General features: G+C 38.3%; 1 protein-coding gene across 6 annotated transcripts in view; it reads left to right on the plus strand.

Moving 5' to 3' along the window:
• The window catches only part of TAB3 (TGF-beta activated kinase 1 (MAP3K7) binding protein 3), an 88,368-nt gene that overhangs the window by 15,923 nt on the left and 48,760 nt on the right, over positions 1 to 23,685 (plus strand). For 2 of the 6 annotated variants that reach the window (XM_057718192.1, XM_057718191.1), the window contains exons 2-4: positions 13,650 to 13,754; positions 16,952 to 17,028; positions 17,274 to 17,394. The exons of 1 other annotated variant lie outside the window; for it this stretch is intronic. The gene's annotated coding sequence lies outside the window, so the exon portion shown is untranslated. Of the gene's footprint in view, positions 1 to 13,649; positions 13,755 to 16,951; positions 17,029 to 17,273; positions 17,395 to 19,577; positions 19,704 to 23,287; positions 23,369 to 23,685 lie in introns of those variants that run through there. 3 more of the 6 variants (XM_057718193.1, XM_057718194.1, XM_057718196.1) reach the window with 3 other exon arrangements.

Raw genomic sequence — 23,685 nt, forward strand, 5'->3', positions numbered from 1 at the left:
TTATACAAATTTTCAAAGTATTGGCATTATAATTTTGCTCTTTTATCATTTATTGTCTACAGATTCCTTGGTGAAGGTCCATCCTTTTATTCTTTTTTTTAACAGCTTTGAGGTATAACCATAGAATTCACCCATTTGAAGTGTACAACTCAGCGGTTTTTATAATATTCAGTTGTACAACCATCAGCATAATCAATTTCAAAACAAAAAGCAATGCTGCACCCATTAGCAATCACTCCTCATTTTCCCCCAGCCCCTTCTCATCCCATCAGCCCTAGGCAATCACAGATCTTTTTGCCTCTATAGATTTGCTTATTCTGAAATTTTCATATAAGTGCAATCATGCAATTTGTGGTCTTTTGTCACTGGTTTCTTTTGCTTAGCATAATGTTTTCAGAATTCACTTATGTTGTAGCATATATCAGTACAGTTGACTCTTGAACAACAGGGGTTTGAGTTGTGTGGGTCCACTTATATGGTGACGTTTTTCAGTAGTAAATACTACAGTACTACACAATCCACATTTGGTTTAATCTACAGATGTGGAACCGTGAATACAGAAGAGCAGTGTATACGGAGGAATCATGTATATGGAGGGCCAACTATAAATTATACTAGGATTTTCAACTGTGTGGAGGGTTAGCAACTTTAATCCCTGTGTTGTTCAAGGGTCAACTGTACTTCCTTACTTTTTACTGCCAGATAATTTTCCACTGTATGGATATACCATATTTAGTTTATTCATTCATCAGTTGATGGGCATTTGAGTTGTTTTCACTTTTTGGCTATTATGAATAATGCTGCTGTGAACATTCATGTACAAGTTTTTGTGCAGACATATGTTTTCATTTCTCTTGGGCCTTTTTCATTCTTGATACTGGGTATTTGTATCTTTTTTTTACTTCTCTTCTTAAAAATAATTTCACTAGAGGTTTAGCAGTTACAGTAATTTTTCCAAAGAACCAGCTGTGTTGGTGTTTTTTTGTTTTGTTAATATCTGCTTTTTAAAAAAAATTTATTTTATTGGCTGTGTTGGGTCTTTTTTGCTGTACGTGGCCTTTCTTTAGTTGCAGTGAGTGGGGGGCTACTCTTTGTTGTGGTGCACGGGCTCCTCACTGGCATGGCTTCTCTTGTTACGAAGCACGGGTTCTAGGCACATGGGGTTCAGTAGTTGCAGCACATAGGCACAATAGTTGTGGCACACAGGCTTAGTTGCTCCACAGCATGTAGGATCTTCCTGGGGCAGGGATCGAACCTGTGTCCCCTGCATTGCCAGGCAGATTCTTAAGCACTGAGCCACCTAGGAAGCCCCAGTATCTGCTTTTATAGTCATTATTTTGAGGGGATTTATTTTGCTTTTATTTTTCTAATTTCTTAACAAGGATAGTTAGGTATTAATTTGTACCCTTATCTCCTTCCTAACATATGCAGTTAAAACTACACATTTCACTTTCAAGTATTGCTTTACTTGCATCCCATTCTTTTCTTTTCTTTTATCTTTTTTATGTTTATTTTTTAAAATTATTTATTTATGGACAATTTGTTGGCTGCACTGGGTCTTCATTGCTGTGTGCGGGCTTTCTGTAGTTGTGGAGAGTGGGGGCTACTCTTTGTTGTGGAGAGCAGGGGCTACTCTTCATTGCGGTGTGCAGGCTTCTCATTGTGGTGGCTTCTCATGTTGCAGAACATGGGCTCTAGGTGTTCAGGCTTCAGTAATTGCGCCACGTGCGCTCAGTAGTTGTGGCTTTTGGGCTCTAGAGCGCAGGCTCAGTAGTTGTGGTGCACAGGCTTAGTTGATCCAAGGCATGTAGCATCTTCCCAGGGAAGGGCACGAACCCGTGTCCTCTGCATTGGCAGGTAAATTCTTTTTTGATAAATTTATTTTTTTATTTAATGGCTGTGTTGGGTCTTCTTTGCTGTGTGTGGGCTTTCTCTAGTTGCAGTGAGTGGGGCTACTCTTCGTTGTGGTGCACAGGCTTCTCATTTTGGTGGCTTTTCTTGTTTTGGAGCGCAGGCTCTAGGCGCACGGACTTCAGTAGTTGTGGCATGTGGGCTTAGTTGCTTCTAGGCGTGTGGGATCTTCCCAGATCAGGGATTGAACCCATGTCCCCTGCATTGGCAGGAGAATTCTTAACCACTGCACCACCAGGGAATTCCCCAGGCGGATTGTAAAGCACTGCACCACCAGTGAATGAATCCCCCATTATTTTCGGTATGTAATAATTTCATTATAACTTCACAACATTTCCTAATTTCCATTGTAATTTCTTCTTTGACCAATGGGTTATTTTAAGGTGTATTTCTTAATTTCCAGTAATATAAGAATTTTCTAAGTGCATATTTTATAATTGCTTTCTGATTTAGAGTACTTTGAGTGATTTCAGTCTTTTAAAATTTCTTGAGATTTACTTTATTTCTCAACATGTGATCAGTTTTTGTAAATATGTAAGTGCTTGAAAAGAACATATTCTCAGATGTTGGATGCAGAGTTCTGTATATGCCCATTGATCAAGTTTGTTAATTGTGTTATGTTATCCTTACTGATTTTTTTGCCTGCTTTTTTTTCAACTACTGAAAGATACCTTAAAATCTACCACTATGATTCTAATGTGTCCATTTCTCCCAGTATGAGGGTGAGTCAAAAATTATCCGCACTCTGGTTATATTAAAACTTCTGTTGGCTGCGCTGTCTTATCAGCGCTTTCCATTCAAGGCTACTGTCTCCCCAGTCACTGCTGTGCAGGTTTGAATGTGTTATATCAGTTCATTTGTAACTGTAGTGCGATCCAAAACGGATGCCCCACTTGGGATTTGCACGAAAGAAGAGCACCGTGCAATGATTCATTTTTTGTGATCTGAGGGTGTACCTGGTGCCGTTATTTATCGAAGACTTCGTGCGCAGTGTAGATAGAGTGTTTTGTTGCGAAGAAGTATGTATGAATGGATAGAGAAATTCAGGGAAGGTTGCACTAACGTTAGCAGCCCTACGAGGACAAAGATTCACTTCTGATGAAGAAGTGAAGACAGCAGTGCATTCATGGCTCGCAGCTCAGCCTAAAACATAATGAGGGAATACGAAAGCTTGTTGATAGATGAACAAAGTGTATTGAAAAGCAAGGCAATTATGTTGAAAAATGATGTATTTGTCTTTTCTAAAAGTTAATTAAAATAAATTCTGCAGGGACTTCCTAGGTGGCACAGTGGTTAAGAATCCACCTACCAATGCAGGGGACACGGGTTTGATCCCTGCTCTGGGAAGATCCCGCATGCCTTGGGGCAACTAAGCCTGTGCATCGCAAATATTAAGCCTGAGCTCTAGAGCTTGTGAGCCACAACTATTGAGCCCATGTGTCACAACTACTGAAGCCCTAGCGCCTAAGAGCCTGTGCTCTGCAACAAGAGAAGCTGCCGCAAGGAAGAGTAGTCCCTGCTCTCGGCAACTAGAGAAAGCCCATGTGCAGCAATGAAGACCCAATGCAGCCAATAAAAAAATAAATAAATAAATAAATAAATAAATTCATTCTGTCACCAGAGTGCAGATATTTTTCTCACCCTCGTAGTTTTGACAACTTTTCCTGTATATATAATTTGAGGTCATGATATCAAGTCCATGTATATTTATTTAATTATGTTCTGGTGAGTTTTAAACATTTTATCATTCTTGAGGTGACTCTTTTAACTCTAGTGATGCTTTTTTCTTTGATGTCTTTTCTGGAACTACTTTAGCTCTACCATCTTTATTTTGGCTAATGTTTGCATGATATATTTTTCTTTTCTTTTACTTTCAGTTTTTCTGTATTATGTCTTAGATGGGTCTTTTGAAAACAGCATGTATTTGAAAGCAACAGACTTTTTTTAATCTGATAATCTTTCTCTTTTGTGGGGGCCATTCAGTTCGTTTCTATTTAATATAAGTACTGATATTTTGAGATTACATACAATATCCATTTTTGTCCCATCTGTTTTTTATTTTTCTCTTCCTTTGATTTGATTGTTTTTATATCAACTTTCCTTTGTCATTTCAGATTATCACATATTCATTTTAATTCTTTCCATGATTGCTCTCGCACTTACAGCATGCATATGTCACTTATGAAAGTCATGTTAGTTGATAGTTTTATCTTTTTCCTGGTTGAAGCAAGAACGTTAACATACCTCTGTTCCACTTACTCATCTCCTGACATGCATGCTCCTGTCCTGTAACTTAATATTCTGTATGTGTATTTTTCTACAAAAAGGTGTACATATTTAGTGTATATAATTTAATGGGTTGGGAGATAAGTTTCTGTACATATTTTAAACCCCACAAAATATTATTTTATACAATCCATGTCCCATTAGATTTTTCACATGCTTACTTAAACTTTCATGGTTCTTCATTCATTTCTGCATCTGTGGCCTTCCATTTTGGGTCAGTTTTTTTTGCTTTATGATTTTTTTAGTGGAGTTCTGCTGGATATGAACTTTGTTTTTATCTGTCTGAAAATATATTTAATTTTCATTTTTTTAACCTGTATCTGTTCTTTTTCAAATTCTTTTCCCATTTAGGTTATTACAGAACACTGAGCAGAGTTCCATGTGCTATACAGTGCATCCTTGTTGGTTATCTGTCTTAAATACAGTAGTATGCATATGTCAATCCCAAACTCTGAATTTTTTTTTAAATTTTTAGTTTATGTTGGAGTATAGTTGATTAACAATGTTGTGATAGTTTCAGGTGTACAACAAAGTGGTTCAGTTATACATATACATGTATCTATTATCTTTCAAGTTCTTTTCCCATTTGGGTTGTTACATAATAATGAGCAGAGTTCTCGGTGCTATACGGTAGTTCCTTGTTGGTTATCCTTTTCTTTTTTTCTTTTTGGCCGCACTGCATGGCATGTGGGATCTTAGTTCCCCGACCAGGGATTGAACCTGCACCCACTGCAGTGGAAGCATGGAGTATTAACCACTAGATCATCAGGAAAGTCCTGGTTATTCATTTTAAATATAGCAGTGTGTATGTGTCAATTCCAAACTCCCTAACTGTCCCTTCCCCTCACCCCTGCCCCCCTGGTAACTGTAAGTTCGATAATCTCCAGGTATATCCATGTTGCTACAAATGGCATTATTTCATTTTTTAATGGCTGATTAATATTCCATTGTATATATGTACCACATCTTCTTTATCCATTCATCTGTCGATGGACATTTAGGTTGCTTCCATGACTTGGCTATTGTAAACAGCACTGCAGTGAATATTGGGGTGCACGTATCCTTTTGAACCATGGTTGTCTCTGGATATATGCCCAGGAGTGGGATTGCTGGATCATATGGTAGCTCTAATTTTAGTTTTTTAGGGAACCTCCATACTGTTCTCCATAAGTGGCTGTCGCAATTGACATTCCCACCAACAGTGTAGGAGGGTTCCCTTTTCTCCACACCCTTTCCAGCATTTATTATTTGTAGACTTCTTGGTGATGGCCATTCTGACTGGCGTGAGGTGGTGTATCATTGTAGTTTTAATTTGCATTTCTTTAGTAATTAGAAGCGTAGAACATCTTTTAATGTGCCTCTTGACCATCTGTATGTCTTCTTTGGAGAAATGTCTATTTAGGTCTTCCACCCATTTTTGATAGGGTTGTTTGTTTTTTTTTTTTGATATTGAGCTTCATGAGTTGTTTGTAGATGTTGGAGATTAATCCCTTGTTGGTTGCATCATTTGCAAATATTTTCTGCTACTCTGTGAGTTGTCTTTTCATTTTGTTTATGGTTTCCTTTGCCTTGGAAAAGTTTTTGCGTTTAATTACGTCTCATTTGTATATTTTTGTTTTTATTTCCGTTATTCTAGTAGGTGGATTGAGAAAGATATTGTTATGATTTGTGTCAGAGTGTTCCTCCTATGTGTTCCTCTAAAAGTTTTGTAGTATCAGGTCTTATATTTAGGTCTTTAATTCATTTTGAGTTTATTTTTGTGTATGGTATTAAAGAATATTCTAATTTCATTGTTTTACATGTAGCTGTCTGGTTTTCCCAGCACCACTTATTGAAGAGACTGTCTTTTCTCCATTGTATAGTGTTGCCTCCTTTGTTGTCAGTTAATTGAGCATAGGTGCATGGGTTTGTTTCTGGGTTTTGTATCCTGTTCCATTGATCTATATTTCTGTTTTTGTGCCAGTACCATTCTGTTTTGATAACTATATTTGTAGTATAATCTGAAGTGAAGGAGCCTGATTCCTCCAGGTCTGTTTTTCTTTCTCAAGATTGTTTTGGCTCTTTGGGATCTTTTGTGTCTCCATACAAATTTTAAGGTTTTTTTTGTTACAGTCCTGTGAAAAGTGCGATTGGTAATTTGATAGGGGTTGCACTGAATCTGTACATTGCCTTGGGTGGTATAATCATTTTGTTAGTATTGATTCTTTCAGTCCAAGAACACAGTGTATCTTTCCATCTTTCGGTATCATCTTTTATTTCATTCATCAGCGTCTTATAGTTTTCAGAGTTACATGTCTTTTGCCTCCTTAGGTTTATTCCTAGGTATTTTCTTCTTTTCGATGTGATCATAAATGGGGTTGTTTCCTTAATTTGTCTTTTTGATCTTTTGTTGTTAGTGTATAGAAATGCAACAAACAGATTTCTGTTTTTTAATTTTGTATCATGTAATTTTACCAAATTCATTTTGGTAGCCTCTTATTATCTTTTGTATTTCTGTGGTGTCTCTTGTACCTTCTCCTTTTTCATTTTTAATTTTCTTTTATTTTTATAAATTGTTTTATTTTTGACTGTGTTGGGTCTTTGTTGCTACACGTAGACTTTCTCTGGTTGTGGTGAGTGGGGCTACTCTTTGCTGTGGTGCATGGGCTTCTCATTGCTGTGGCTTCTTTTGTTGTGGTGCTTGGGCTCTAGGTGCGCAGACTTCAGTATTTGTGGCGCATGGGCTCAATAGTTGTGGCTCATGGGCTCTAGAGCATAGGCTCAGTAGTTGTGGCGCTTGGGCCTAGTTGCTCCATGGCATGTGGGATCTTCCCGGACCAGGGGTTGAAGCCATGTTCCCTGCCATTGGCAGGCAGATTCTTAACGGCTGTGCCACCAGGGAAGTCCTCTAATTTTCTTGATTTGAGCCCTTTCCCTTTTTTCCTTGATGAGTCTGGCTAAAGGTTTATCAATTTTGTTTATCTTTTCCAAGAACCAGCTTTTAGTTTCATTGATCTTTTGTATTTTTTTCTTCATCTCTTTCATTTATTTCTGCTCTGATCTTTACTTAGTGTCATGTTTGGATTGCTTTCTCTCTCTCTCTCTTTTTTTTTGGCTATGCCACATGGCATGTGGGATTTCAGCTCCCTGACTGGGAGTGAAACCTGTGCCCCCTGCAGTGGGATCACAAAACCCTAACCACTGAACTTCCAAGGAATTCCCTGCTTTTTCTCTTTATTGTGTGTATCTTTTGGTTTGCTATAGCAGTCAGTTGCCGGTTTTGATATCATATTTGGGTATGGCTGATTTCCTACCTTTACTGTATGTTTGCCTTTACCAGTGAGCATTACCATTTGTAATATTCTTGTTTCTAGTTGTGACTTTTTTTTTTTTTTTCCACCTAGAGAAGTTCCTTTAGTATTTGTTGCCAAGCTGGTCTGGTGGTGCTTAATTCTCTTAGCTTTTTTTTTTTTTTTTTTTTTTTTTTTTTTTTTTTTTTAACACCTGACATCCTTACATAATTTTTTTTTTTTTTTAATTATTTTATTTTATTTTTTTTGGGGGTACACCAGGTTCATCTCTTAGCTTTTGCTTGTCTGTAAAGCCTTTGATTTCCCTGTCGAATCTCAACGTGAGCCTTGCTGGGTAGCGTATTCTTGGTTGTAGGTTCTTCCCTTTAATCACTTTAAATATATCGTGACACTCCCTTCTGGCCTGCAGAGTTTCTGCTAAAAAGTCAGCTGATAACCTTATGGGAGTGCTCTTGAATATTGTTTGTTGCTTTTCCGTTTTACTTTTAATATTTTTCCTTGTTTTTATTTTTTCTCAAATTGATTAGTATGTGTCTCTGTATGTTCCTCTTGGGTTTATCCTGCCTGGGACTCTCTGCACTTCCTGGACTTGGGTGACTGTTTCCTTTCCCATGATAGGGAAGTTTTCAGCTATTCTCTCTTCAAATATTTTTTCAGGTTCTTTCTCTAGTTTTTCTCCTTCATAAAGTGATTGTTCTTGCATTTAATGTTATCCCAGAGGTCTCAGACTGTCTTCATTTCTTTTCATTCTTTATTCTATTCTGCCAGAGTGATTTCCACCATTCTGTCTTCCACCTCACTTATCCTTTCTTCTGCCTCACTTATTCTGCTGTTGGTTCCTTTTAGCATATTTTTTATTTCAGTTGTTGTATTGTTCATCTCTGTTTGTTCTTTTTAGTTCTTTTAGATTTTTGTCAAACATTTCTTGTGTCTTCTCGATCTGTGCCTCCATTCTTTTTTTGAGATCTTGGATCATCCTTATTATCATTACTCTGAATTCTTTTTTGGGTAGATTGCCTGTCTTCGCTTCACTTAGTTGTTGTTCTGTAGTTTTATCTTGTTCCTTCATGTTGGACATATTCATCTACCACCTCATTTTGTCTTTCTGTGATTGCAGTTTCCATTCCGCAGGCTGCAGAGCTGTAGTTTTTGCTTCTGCTGTCTTCCCCCTGGTGGATGAGGCAGTCTCAGAGGCTTGTGCAGGCTTCCTGGTGGGAGGGACTGTTTCTGCCCACTGGTGGGTACAGCTGGGTCTTGTCCCTCTGGTGGGCAGGGCCATGTCAGGGGTTGTGCTTATGGGGTAGCTGTGGGCTCAGGAAGACTTTAAGCAGCCTGTCTGCTGATATGTTCCTTCCCTGTTAGTTGTTTGGCCTGAGGCGTCCCAGCACTGGAGCCTGTAGGCTGTTAGGTGGGGCCAGGTCTTGGTGAGAAGATGGCAGCCTCCAGAAAGGCCCATGCCCGTGAGTACTCCCCAGAACTACCACTGCCAGTGTCTTTGTCCCCGCGTTGAGTCACAGCCGCCCCCGCCTCCGCCGGAGGCCCTACAATACTAGCAGGTAGGTCTTGCCCAGGCTCTTATGAGGTCACTGCTTCTTTTCCCTGCGTCTTGGTGTGCATGAGACCTTGTGTTCCCCCTCTGAGAGTGGAGTTTCTGTTTCCCCCAGTCCTGTGGAATTCTTGCAATCAAACCCCACTGGCCTTCACAGCTAGATTCTCTGGGGCTCCTCCTCCCATTGCCAGACTCTCAGGCTGGGGAGCCTGATGTGGGGCTCAGAACTTTCACTCCCACAGGAGAGCTTCTGTGGTATAGTTATTCTCCAGTTTGTGAGTCACCCACCCGCTGGGTATGGGATTCAATTTTATCACGATTGCGCCCCTCCTACCATCTCATTGTGACTTCTTCTTTGTCTTTGGATGTAGGATATCTTTTTTGGGGGAGGTTCCAGTGTTTTTTTGTCGATGGTCATTCAGCTGTTAGTTGTGATTTTGATGTTTTTGTAAGAGGTCAGCTCCCTTTCTTTTACTGCACCATTGTGTCTCTGCCCCCTTAGTTTTCATTCTTGATGGGTGTTTTCTCTGCAGTGGAATACTAGGTTGGCAGTTGTTTTTCTTTCTGCTACTTAGAGATTCCATTACACATGTCTTTTGGCTTCCATTTTTGTTGTTGACAATTAAGATATCAATGTAATTGTTGCTTCTTTGAAAGTAATCTTTCCCCCCCTCAGGATGTTTTTAACTTTTTCTTTGTCTGTTTTCAGCTAGGAATTCATTGAGATTCTTAAATTTGTGGTTTGATATTTCATCATTTTTGGAAATTTTCAGCTATTCAAATATTGCTTCTACCCCCATACCGTCTCTCCTTTCCTTCTGGAATTCCAATTAACTGTTGGATATTAGGCCTTCACATTGTATCCCCATGTTTCTTTATTCTGAGCTTTTTTTCCACTGACCTGTCTCTGATTCACCATCTCATCTGTGTCCATTGGCTGTTAAATCTGTTCATTGATTAATTTCAGCTTTTGTATTTTTCAGTAACATAATTATTTGCTTCTTGTAAAAATCTGGTGTATCACTCTTTATGGTTTCTAGTTCATTGCTGAGCTTTTTAAGTTTGGTTTTCATCTCCTTGAACTAAAGTCTTTGTTTCATAATTCCAATATTTGGAGTCTCTGTGAGTCTCTTCTTGTTGTTTTATGTTTCTGTGGCTTTTGATCTTGTGTCTCTTGTTTCCCCATGTGCCTGGTTGTCTTTAGTTGTTTGCTGGGCATTGGATTTGAAAAATTACTTGAGAAATGATTTGAGACCAGGATGATATCTTCCAGGAAGGATTTGAGGGGAGGGGTTGGCATCTGCTTGAGGGAATCTAGGATTACTTAGTCAAATCTCAGCTTTCAAGATTTTTCTGGGCCAACCAGATGATGCAAAGCCAAATTGCTTTCAATTTGTGGACTGTTTAACTTCTGGTTCACCCATATTTCTAAGGTGCAGCTCTTCAGGTTCCTAACTTGAGGATAGCGAAGAGGATTTTCCTTTTGTCCCTTTGGGGCTACCTAGCTGTCAGATACAGTTTAACTTTTAGTTTCTCTGGATTGCTGGGCTCACCTCTCTGAATTCCAGTCCTTTAATGGGTCTGAAAGCACTATCCTGTTGGCTCTTTGATCCTTTAAGAAAGTCATTTCTTATATTTTGTCTAACTTTATTATTTGTCTTCTATGGGAAGATTGGTTCAAATTACCTAATATGCCATAACCAAGAGAAGGAGTCTTCCCATTGACTTTTTTTTTTAAAGAACTTTTATTGAGATACAGTTAACATACAATAAACTGCATATCCTTAAAGTGTACAATTTGTTTTTTTTTTTTCTTATTAGTAATGTATATATGGCAATCCCAGTCTTCCCGTTGACTCTGTGGCAGAACATGATTTTGTCTTGTTTTCTAGGTTAAAGTCAACCCCTGGTTCTCTTTAAATTTTGTTTTATGTAGCTGTACTCACTTGGATAACTTTGTACATTTTAATTAAAAGGTTACATTCTTTGTGTGTGTGTAATTATAAATAAATTGTTACCTGAATACTCAGCAGGATTTTAGTCTCTTCTACCTAGGGCAGTTTTTTAATCCTTGACAATGGACAGATTTATTGTACTTAAGTTTCAGCTAAAAATAAGTCTCTGGAATGACTTTTAGAACATGAAATCCCTCTTAATTGCTCTTGAAATCGGGATGTACAATATTAACTAAGTTTTTTTTTTTGCTTTCGTAGAAAAGAACACTTTCCTAGTTATACTAATGCCATAATGACTTCTGGCTTAGTGTACCTATTTGTAGACATAATATATATCTGTCCTTGTGAAACAGGAAAAAGGGAGGCAGTTCTCCTGAGATTCTTCTTTGCTGCATTGTGAAAGCTCTCAAGCATCCTCTTGAATATGGTGCTTTACACATTACAGACATTTTACTTCTATGCACATTAATTCCTACAACAGCTTGTGAGGTGTGGTATTAAGCAAAGGATTTGGAAACAGGGCCTAAGAGAGGTTAAGTAACGTGTCTGTGGCTCCACACCTGCTGAGTGGCTTATGTCGTCATTGACTACTACAGTGTTTTATTTCAGCTGTTTTGGCCAGTTAACGCTTGCCTATAGATGCTCACTGACTTTGCAGTTTTGTCACGTTATGTTTTCTTCTTTCTGTACACCATGTAATATAATGACCTCATGACTTGTGTCCTAAAGATTGAGACAATTGGGACATTACTTCTTCATATCCCACCCTCATTGCCTCTCACCCCACCCCATTTCTAGAATATGGTGACACCAGTCCTCGAATTTGCCAACTCCTCTGCCATGTTGCAAAGCTTGCATTGTCACTAATCCCTTTTCCTCTCTTTACACATGCCTCAAGTTTTCTAATTCTTTTCTTTCCAGTGCACGTGCCATCTTTCTTGTCACTCTTATGGTTAAACTCAACCCCTCTAACTTCCTTAACGGTATCTTCTATAAGCCTTGCTTTCTTTTCTAATCAGTCTTTGTAAGGTCCTAGCCAAAATCTTGTTTGCTCTGATTCTCAGAATCTTAGGGCAAAAAGCATTTCTGCCTCAGACCCTTTTCCTAGCAGTAGAGTCAGTGTTTCTCTGTGTGTGGTGGTGCTTCTGCTTCTGAATGGTGCTCACATCTCATTTTCAACATCCTTGTAATGAAAACCTTGAACAGTTATCTTACATTTAGACTGTGAATGTCAGATGCCCTTGTTTGCTTGGAGTATATTCAGTCACATAGTGTTCAGTTAGTACTTGTTTAAGGGTATGACGATGCTGCCTTGTCAAATTTAGTAACACTCCATTTTGTCTTGAGAACTATTGTGTCTGTGTGTGGTTTTTTTGTCCCTGTCCAAGGATTATTTTCTTCAAAGTTCATTCATTACTTTTCTCTCCATCACACTCACAAAACTGTCATGCTTTAAAATGTTGGTAGAACTGTGAATGGTACCAGTATCTTTGAATGTTCTATTTCAGACCTTTGCACTTTTCCTTCTTCCTTCTCTTTTAATCCTGCATCTTTTCTGTTGTCTACTTTGATTATTTTTCTTCAGCAAACTTGATTTACTTGAATCTCTCCCTTCTCTGAACTCTTTGTTATCAGGGTACAGAGTACATATGTTCTTTTTCACTAGCTCAAGAGAAAGCTTTAAGACAGGGTGTGGACAATTAAAAAAAAAACCTGGTGTACCCCCAAAAAAATAAAAAAATAATAAAAAAAAAAAAGACAGGGCATGGGCTTCACCTTTTTGCTTTATCACTTATTGCAGGGCTTTGTGTATAAGATTCAACTAATATTTAAGTTCATAGTTAACATAATTAAAGTTATGACAATAATTATAATTATTAATCATAATATTCATTAACATTAATTGACGTTTAAATATAATGTTCTGGTTATTTAAAGATTTTATCTCTGGACTGCCTTAAGAACCCTCTCAGTAGTTTTATATTTTTAGCTTATTTTTCTGTGATCTCTGTACAAAAGAATGAAAATCATCAGCTTGTTAGTATTGTTTCGAAGACATTGTTTTTTTCTCCCTAAAGGATTCTGTAGTGACTCTTAGTTGATTGTTTTTATTTTTAAATTTTTACTCGTGAACATTTCCAGATGTACACAAATAAAAAGTTCAGTGCCGTAATCATCAACATTTCACCATACTTGTTTCATCTTCCCCCTACTGCTTTAAGACCTGTGGCCCGTATAGGGATTTAGCACAGTTTTGTAATCAAACCCATCAAAATTTAATAACTAGTAAATATATCATGTGGAGTTGCAAGGACCCCTGCTGGTTTGCCATAGATGCGACTAAAGTTCTTCTTGCTAGATTTCTCTGAAGCCAGAACCTCAGAAAAGCTTTGGCCATCCCCTCTGCTGTTGTCAGTTCTGCCTTAGGCATTAGAGGTGACTGACTGGGAAGGGGAGCGGAGTGGCTCGGGCAGTCAGGTGAACTTTTTGTTATTGAATATAAACGTCATTCACTGAAATTTCAGGTAGTAAAGATATACAAATGACTGGTTTCCTTTCTTGTGATCTCTTATTTGTATACTGTATCACTTGCTCATACAGCCTTCCTTAAGCCTTTCACAGTTTGACTCTTACCTCCTTGGTCTTTCATTTATCTAGGACAGTGTCTTCAGCCTTTTCTTCAAGTTTTTTTTACCGTGAATTGTTGCGTGTTGAACTGGACAAGGTATTTTAGTTGAAGTTTCACCAGTTGAAACATTGAAGGTAAGGAATATTTATCTTGTGTTTGTGTATTTTTGTACTTATATGAGAGCAGAAAAGCTTTTTGAAAACGTATTGCTGTCAACATGTTTGTTTACTCCACCCCCTCGCCCCCATCTCTCTTGTATGTTTAAGAGCAAGGATGAAAAAATAAAAGATAGATGTCCATATAGTTTCATGTTTAAATTTAGGCTTTAAATCAGGAACGGAAGCAAGTTCTTTGTACAATTCATTTACTATTGGAAACTTCATCAGCAAATGAAAGAGTAACTTAGCAGTTGATTTTGAATAAAAGAGGCTAATCCTACCCAGGTCCCAGACCCCCATTGGTTGGAGCTGGTGGAGTTTGAAAGACCTGCCCCAGGGACTAATGAGGTGTACATGCATATGCTGATCTCCCAATTTCCTAGTTTTTATTGTAATATTTCTTAGTCTCAGATATATATGCTCAGTAAATGAATTATATAGATGAAAAGTCTAGTATTATGAAAAAATAAGGGTATATTTTTGCAGTCAAATGCTCTACCACTGAGCTATACCCCCAAGGGTATATTTTTAAAATGGTATTGTAGCATAATTCCATTAGTAGATCTATGTCAAGAAAGACCATGTAGCAGTATCAGCTTTGATTTCTAGATTGTTTATTTTTCCACCTTATAATAATGTTCCCATCCTTTTTAACATCTGTTTTCTAGTATAGTAACGTATGTGGGTGTGTGTTGTGAATTAAACACTGGACAAGATGTTATGAAGCCTATTTTGTAGCAAATTTTTAAGTCCCTGTAGCCTTCAGTTATCTTCCTGTGTAAAACAAGAGGATTGTCCTGAGGTTGGGTTCAGGGTTCCTCAGCCTCAGCACTATTGACTTACTGGGCTGGATAATTCTTTGTTGTCAGGGGATGTCCTGTGTAATGTATGATGATTAGCAGTATCCCTGGCCTCTGCCCACCAAATCCCAGTAGGATTCCCCCCCCCCGCCCCGAGTATGGCAACCAAAAATGTCTCCAGACGTTGCCAAATGTGCCTTGTGGGACAAAATCGTCCCCATTTGAGAAACACTATGTTAAATGATGTTTAGATTTCCTTCTAGCTTTATAATTCTATTTCTTTTATTTTTAAAAATCCTGCTCTTTGCAACCCAGCTTCCATGAAGCTTTCCCCCACACTCCTTTTTTTGGTCCTACCTTAATTATTTCTTCTTCTGACAGCTTACTGGACCTAACCCCACTCTATTATTTAATTTCTCAGTGCCTCTCTCTCACTTTGAGGGTATGGGCCTTCTGTATCTCTAAGCCAAGGGCTCAGATTTTATTAAATGAATGAACAATGGATTCAGGAGTATTGACGGTCAGACATTTTAAAAGAAATGATTATGAATGGTATTTTTGTTACTCTTCCAAACCCTTCTAGTCAGAAATTCTCAGTTTGTGGTCTTGAATTTTTGGGTTGGTGAGACCGATGACTTTTTTTTTTTTTAAATCTTTTAGAAGGCAGGAGCCTCCTAAAGTGTGTGAGGGAGCTACACAAAACAGATCGAGGTTGCTTTTGAGAAAAATAAAGTCACACAAAAATTCATAACAGAGAGTTGTTTCAGCTTTCATATCCAGATGTTTCTCAAGTAACTCCACTTCGTTAATTAGAAAGGTACCATCTATTCAGATAATGGTACAAAGGAAAGGTAGTAAATATATTTCTTACATAACCTATACTATCTTACCATATTTGAAGTCAGTGTTTTTCACAGCAACCCGTAGTAAGAAATACATTTTAACCATGATTTAGTACATACGTACAAATTTTTTGAATCAGTATTTACTGTACTGTGTGTAAAGTACTCTGATGTTTTCTATTATGTTTCTTTTTTCTTTTTTTTTTTTAAATACTTGTCATCACTTAGTAAATTTGTTATATAGTTTACTAATAGGTCACAACCCACTATTTGTAAAACACTGTTCTAAGAAATCTCTTTAAGTAATAAAATGTCAAGATGATTTTCCTCTAGCATATGTTACCAATAGGTTGTACTGTGTCTTTTTAGATAATGTCATTTAATAATTGACCTAATAAAGACCTTGGAACACCTCAACCAGAGCAAATTAGATTTCCAGTTATTTGAAAGTTCTGCATTTTTTCATTTATACAAAGTATTTAGTGTGCACAAGGCAGTAGGTCAAAGGACATGTTTGGTTTTGATTCTCAAGGTTTACAGCTATAAAACAGAGGAAAATAAAAAGTTGATAAACATTATTTCAAGTGCTGAACTCGGTAACAAACATACAATAACATTTATAGGTATTTAGATAGGAGAGAAAACTGTTCTGGTTCAGGTTGATGGGGAGAAGGTTAACATGAATGTGGGGTGGATTTTGCATTGTTATATCAGAGGTCAGAAAAAGCTATTTCACATGGTAGAAAATAGCGTTCACGCAGGTTCAAATACTTCTTGCTCATAGTTGAAGTTCATTTCTCAGGTGCTGTTTAAGATAAAGTGAGAAGTTAAAAGATAAGAAAAAGTATAGTAAAGTTCTAAAAAAAATACATTATAAACAGGATATGTTATTTTAGTTCTACTGTGGTTATAAAATGAGGTTGAGTCAGTAGATTAATTAGAAATTTATATGCATGATGGCTCAGATACAAGCCAATATTTGCCCTAAAATGATCAGGTTAACATTGAATTATTAGGTTTACTGAGAATGAAGATAGTTTCTAAATGATGGAGAGAGAGAATGCTCATCTGTCAAAATAAGCTAATAAGGGCTTTTTTTTAAGTAGCATTTTACAGAAAGTTATGTACTGTTTTGGCTATGCAGTTGAAAATTTTGTACATGCTTGATAGGCCTGGGCTTCATCCTTTCTTCTCTGGATTGAATGGGGGGCTCAGGATGGTAAGTCACAGCCAGGCGTGCTACAGAAGCCTTAAGAAAACAGACAGTGGACTATCTTCTTGTCTTTCTGAACTTCTTTCTTCTGTGGGATAAGGTAGAATGTAATTACTGTAGAAGATATTTGTGACCTAAAGGAAAAGAAGGTTCCGTTTGTGATGGTACTTGGGAAAGAACTGCTTGTCCTAAAAGTGTGGTCTAGCATCCTGTCTGCTGTTAAGTCACCAGAAGTCTATGAGTTTCTGTCATTTTTCCATATTGAGTTAGGAAGTTAATAAAAGGATAACCTATCTTCTCATTTTGTCACATTTCCAGTCTACAGAAAAGAAGGTGCTTTGAGAGCTGGAGATGTAAATGAGAGTCCCGTGCCAGGGCTCATAAACCATTTTGAGGTAATTTAAAATTTTTTTTTTTAAATAGATTTTTTTTTGGAACAGTTTAAGTTTTCAGAAAAATTGAGAAGATAATACAGACAGTTCCTTTATACCCTGTACCCAGTTTCCTTTATTAGTAAGTTTACATTAGTATGTATATTGGTTACAATTAATTAGTCAGTATTAAAACAGTGTTATTAGCTAAAATCTATACTTTATGCAGATTTCCTTAGTTTTTACCTAATATATTTTTTCTCTTTCAGGATCCCACTAGGGTACCATATTACAGTTATCATCATGTTTCCTTAGGCTCCTCTTGGCTGTTACAGTTTCTCAGACTTTCCTGTTTTGATGACCTTGTCAGTTTTGAGGAGAATTGATCAGGTATTTTGTAGAATGTCCCTCAGCTGGGATTTATCTAATGTTTTTCTGATGGTTAGACTGGGGTTATGGGTTTTTGGGAGGAAGACCACAGAGGTAAAGTGCCATTTACATTATGTTATATCAAGGGCACATACTATCATCATGATTTATCACTGTTAATGTTGACTCTGGTCACCTGGCTGAGAATATGTTTTTTAAGTTTCTCCACTATAACGTTACTGTGTGTGTGTGTGTGTGTGTGTGTATGTGTGTGTAAAAACTCTGTTCCATGCTGTGTTGTTTGGAAATAAGTCACTAAGTGTAGTCCACACTTAAGGAGTAGGAAGTTCTGCTCTGTCTCCTGAGGCTGTTCTACGTAAATTACTGGGAATTGTACACAGGAGATTGTTCTCCCCCATTTATTTATTTAGTCATTTGTTTATGTCAATATGCACTTATGGATATTTGTTTTATATTTTGGGTCATAATCCAATACCACCTTATTTATTTTGTTGCTCAAATTTTTTTTGTTTTGGCCATTGGGAGCTCTTTTGGTTGGCTCTTATGTCACTCTGACACCCCTCCACTGTCATGGGGTGGTTTTGTCGTTGTTGTAGTTGTTGTTTTTCCGAACACTTCCTTACTTTCTGGTACTACAAGATTCTCCAGGCTCATCCTGTATATACCCTATCCCAGTTCCAGAATCAGCAGTTTCTCCACAAAGGCCAAATTTCTTTTATTAGACAGTGCTATTGGCAATCAAGGTCTGGGTGCTAGGTTTGCTTGTTGCTACTAGGGTTTTGCTGTTTCTAGGCTCTTTTAGCGTAAATCCTGTGTATATATTACTGTATATTTATGCATATTTATAAGTATTTCCATATATATATATCAGTATTAAGTTAAACATGAGTTCATGTTGATGTCTCCAATTCTAATCCATTACCACATAGGCTGTTCTAGCCTCCTCCCCTTGCTTTTCTGTAACCTCCCACTCCAACAGTGAGAAATCTGGCCCCTAGCATTCACCATCCATTTACTTAATTGTTCAGTCCCAGTGTACATGTATAGTTGTATGTCAGTTTTGTTAACCTGATACCCCGACGGGTAACAATATCAGAATTGTTAACCTGTACTCCCATGGGAAACAGCTTTATCAGCTAGAGTACAATGCTTGTGTACAATTCCTTTTGCCTTTAGTCTTGCAGACTCTACTCATTTCCAGAGTTACTTAGATCAGCACTTTTCCCCCCATCCCCTGCAGTGATACTGTTTCATACATTTGTAATACAGTTAGATTCTGTCATATGGTCTCCATTACTTCTTGCAACCCCCTGACCTTCTAAAGAATTTTTAAAATTTTGCATACTTTAGGGTTCGTTCTTTGTGTTATCAAGTTCTATGGGTTTTGACAAGTGCATAATGTGATGTATCTACCATTACAGTATCATACAGAATAATTTCACTGCCCTAAAAGTCTCCTATGCTTAACCTGTGAACCCTCCCTCCCCACAAACCTCTGGCAACCACTGATCTTTTTACTGTCTCTATAGTTTTGCCTTTTCTAGAATGTTCTTGAGATATTTTTAAAGTCACTTTCTAAAGGAAACCTTTGATTTCTCTAACCTAGATACCTTTTTTCCCCACCACCAATTCATTTTTAATTGAACAAAAATAATTCTAATAAGAATCAAGGCTTTCCCATTTCTTTTCTCAGTACCACTATATAAGGTCATTACACTTTACGTTTTAATATCCTACCTCTTTATTACCAACCTTGGAATTGGAAGGAGAGCTCAAGTACCTTTATTTTTATTTTTGTTGGGGAGTTTGGTGGGGGAAGGCAGGGAGTGGCACATATGATATATCCTTTATAGGTGGCAGCTGGCAAATAGATACTCACTTGTGGGGAGGGGGGTTTAAGCTTAAATTTTATCTGAATATGCTTCTAGTTGTTTCTGGGGGGTTATACTTAACTCGAAAATGCCTTTGATGAGTCTTTTAATATGAATATTATTGTGGTCTATACTCTCTTTTGAGAATATAGCAGAATATGAGATAGATGAAATGAATATGTGACTGTTTCAAAATGGTTTCTACCATAATGAAAATCCTGTAGGACAATAATTTTAGAAATTATTTGGAAAGCTCTAATTTAGGGGAAATAATAACTATCGTATTCCTATTTCTCACTTGTTATTTGGTAGCATCTTTACATGTATACATGAAAAATCCTGAAATTGGAATTCTTACCCCTCCAGTAAAAGATCATTTGTTATGCTGCAATATCAGTCACTTGTGGTTGCTGTTTACCTCGAAGAATTCACAGTCTGGTACAGAAACTCTTCTTTTTTAAAAGCATGTTTTGGTTTAAACTTTACAGTGTCTTTAAGAGTTATGACATTATCACAATCTTACCGTGTAGCTACAATACAGGAGAGTAATGCCTAAAGCATAGACTTCAAGTTTGTGTCCTAGCTTTGCTGCTTGTTAACTTTGTGACCACAGGCAAATTATTTACGCTCTCTGAGCATTACATTTCCTCATTTGTAAAATGTGGATGATGATATTACCTCTCCCATGGGATGATAATGGGGATTAAATGAGATAAAGCATTTAGCATAGTGCTTGGTACATAGATAGGGCTCAATAAGTATGATCTAAAATCAAAACCTCCAGGACTTCCCTAGTGGCTCAGTGGTTAAGAATCCACCTGTCTAGTCCGGGAAGATCCCACATGCCACAGAGCAACTAAGCCTGTGTGCCATAACTACTGAGCCTGTGCTCTAGAGCCCATGAGCCACAACTATTGAGCCCACATGCCACAACTACAGAAGCCTGTGTGCCTAGAGCCCGTGCTGCGCAGTAAGAGAAGCCACCGCAATGAAAAGCCCACAAACCGCTGTGAAGAGCAGCCCCTGCTTGCCGTAACTAGAGAAAGCCTGCATGTAGAAGGAAGAGCCAACGCAGCCAATAAATAAATAAATACACTTAAAAAGTAGTAGCCCATTATAACATTGTCAAGTAACAAAGTCTGTGTATTTTGCATAGTTGTTGAATACATTAATATATGTGGATAAGAATAGATTGTATGTGTTTTTGTTTTTATAAATTTTTTTATTGGCTGTGTTGGGTCTTCTTTGCTGTACACGGGCTTTCTCTAGTTGCAGTGAGGAGGCTACTCTTTGTTGCGGTGCACGGGCTCCTCATTGTGGTGGCTTCTCTTGTTGTGGAGCACAAGCTCTAGGTGCGTGGGCTTCAGTAGTTGTGGCACATGGGCTCAGTAGTTGTGGCTCATGGGCTCTAGAGTGCAGGCTGAATAGTTGTGGCGCACAGGCTTAGTTGCTCCCTGGCATGTGGTATCTTCCTGGGGTAGGGATTGAACCTGTGTCCCCTGCATTGGCAGGCGGATTCGTAACCATTGCGCCACCTAGGAATTCCCAATTGTATGTTTTAATATGCATCATATTCAGATCTATAATGAGAGCCTATATGATAATGTTTCATTTTAGTTGTATTCTATGGGATTAAATATAAAAATACAGGGTAGTATTTTACTGTAAAACTTTGCTCTTTTAAGAAACAGGGTGATCTTATTGGTCGGAATATTTTCTGTTTGTAAACTATCTGTTGGCTTAACCTCCCAGTGAGCAGAAAGGAAATAGCTTTTTAAAAAGTATTTTAGTATTTTATAATCTTCAAAAAGTTAAGTTTATTTGAGAGTGTTATATATTGTGAAATACTTAATGATTATCCATGTCACTTAGTGCTTCTGTGAGTGAATGTTTGTACACAGCAGAGTGCTAATCACTTTTAAGATCGATGACATAAACCCTTGAGGAGAATAAGTTTTTATCAGTTTAGATTCCTACTTGTTGTGAAAAGCAGGTCTATTATTAATCACCTTTTCAGGTGGTAGCCATCTTTGTGAGTGTGTAAGTTGTTGGCTTCGATTTTAAAGATGCTTTGTAATGTTTTTCCAAAGGCGAGTATTTGTAACCGTTAAAAAAGAAAATGGCAACTTTTCCTCTTCAGCTCTGTTTCCTGTCTGTCCGAAAACAGCTTATTTGTAAAAGAATTCTTTCCTCCCCTCTCAGCCCTCCACGTTCCACACACCTGTAGCCTGGTGGTTGGATAACTGATGAGGGTTTGCTGTCTTTTTCCCCCCAGCTAGTGAAAGAAGGGTGCTCATCATCACTCTGCTGGGAATGTCCTTGATACCTACCAATGACATAGTGGAAAGAGAAGACTTTGGAGAAGACAGGCTTGGATTTGAGTCATGATTCTGCCATATCAGTAAATGGTAGCTGATAATAATAGTGATGAAATTTAGAGTAACTTTGGTCTCAGTAGCACCTGAGGTTCTGAAACCTAGTAAAGCTAGCCGAGAGCTAGGAACTCCCAAGAGTTCTGAAGTAGTCTATGGATCCTAGGCTCTTGACGTCTGAAACATCTTTGTTCTTATTGACCTTTGTTGCTTTTACTTCTTTCTCATAAAAAGGCAGCTGTATTGCCCTTATATTTTAATTTTGTTTTTCCTTTGGGTGCGTTGGGTATTCGTTGCTGTTTCCGGGCTTTCTCTAGTTGTGGTGAGCGGGGGCTACTCTTTGTTGGGGTGCGGGTTTCTCATTGAGGTCGCTTCTCTTGTTGCGGAGCATGGGCCCTAGAGCATGCAGGCTTCAGTAGTTGTGCCACGTGGGCTCAGTAGTTGTGGCTCGCGGGCTCTAGAGCACAGGCTCAGTAGTTATGGTGCCCAGGCTTAGTTGCTCCGAGGCATGTGGGATCTTCCCAGCCCAGGGCTCGAACCCGTGTCCCCTGCATTGGCGGGTGGATTCTTAACCACTGCACCACCAAGGAAGCCCTGCCTTTATAGTCTTGAAATTAGGGTTGAGAAATGAATAAAGACCGTTCTTTGACGCCACCAGGAAAGCTTGAGTTAAGCTTTTGAGTGTTTCGGAAGTTCTTTATTGATTTCCGACTAGTGATTAAATACCCATCAAGTGTTCTGAATGTAGTTAGCTTGTCAAATATTGAGGAATCATTTCCTGGTAGGAAATCTGTTATCATTTCTATAAATACAAGCAGATTTGATTACTTAAGATCATTCCTATCATTAAATGCAGTGAATTGCATTTTGTTCATTTTGCCTAACAAATACTCATCGAACACCTAGTCTGTGCTAGGCCCTGTGCCCAGTCAATTGTATACCCTCAGAGGAGGTACTGAATTAGGGCATCTAGGAGTTGTAGCTCTTAGCCTATAATTTAAATGAAAATCCTAACGCCTTAGAGCTACACTTACCAGTAAGGTAGTCGTGACTAACTACAGGTGGCTGCTGAGCACTTGAAATGTGGCCAGTGTGAATTGAGATGTGCTGTAAATATAAAATATACACTGCACTCCAAGGACTTAGTTTGAAAAAAATATGTAAAATATCAATGATGCTTATATTGAATTCGATAGAAACAATAGTATTTTTGCTATCTTGGATTAAATAAAATGTATTAGAATTAATTTCACCTGTTTCTTTTTACTTACTGTAGCTACTGGAACATTTAAAATGAATCATGTGTTTTTTTGTTTTTTGGGTTTTTTTTTTTAATTTTTTATAAATTTGTTTATTATTGGCTGCGTTGGGTCTTCATTGCTGTGTGGGCTTTCTCTAGTTGTGGCAAGCAGGGGCTACTCTTCATTGCAGTGTGCAGGCTTCTTACTGCAGTGGCTTCTCTTGTTGCAGAACACAGGCTCTAGGCGCGTGGGCTTCAGTAGTTGTGGCACGTGGACTCAGTAGTTGTGTCTCGGGCTCTAGAGCGTAGGTTCATTGGTTGTGGCACACGGGCTTAGGTGCTCCTCAGCATGTGGGATCTTCCCGGACCAGGGCTCAAACCATGTCCCTTGCATTGGCAGGTGGATTCTTAACCACTGTGCCACCAGGGAAGTCCTGAATCATGTGTTTTTGTTGGACTGCACTGCCTTCGTGCTTCAGTGACTTGGCAAGGTAACTCATCCCGTTAGGACTCCTGTGGCTAGTGCAAACTATAGATTGCCTTACTGTGAAAATGGCAAGTAGTGTTTGTTTTGATCAAAAAGGTGGAATGGCTTCCTAGGTGGCGCAGTGGTTGAGAATCTGCCTGCCAATGCAGGGGACACAGGTTCAATCCCTGCTCCGGGAAGATCCCACATGCCTCGGGGCAACTAAGCCCGTGTGCCACAACTATTAAGCCTGCGCTTTAGAGCCCATGAGCCACAACTATTGAGCCCATGTGCTGCAACTACTGAAGCCCATGCGCCTAGAGCCCATGCTCCACAACAAGA

Source organism: Hippopotamus amphibius, chromosome X, assembly GCF_030028045.1.
Source record: "Hippopotamus amphibius kiboko isolate mHipAmp2 chromosome X, mHipAmp2.hap2, whole genome shotgun sequence".
NCBI classification, from domain to species: Eukaryota; Metazoa; Chordata; class Mammalia; order Artiodactyla; family Hippopotamidae; genus Hippopotamus; species Hippopotamus amphibius.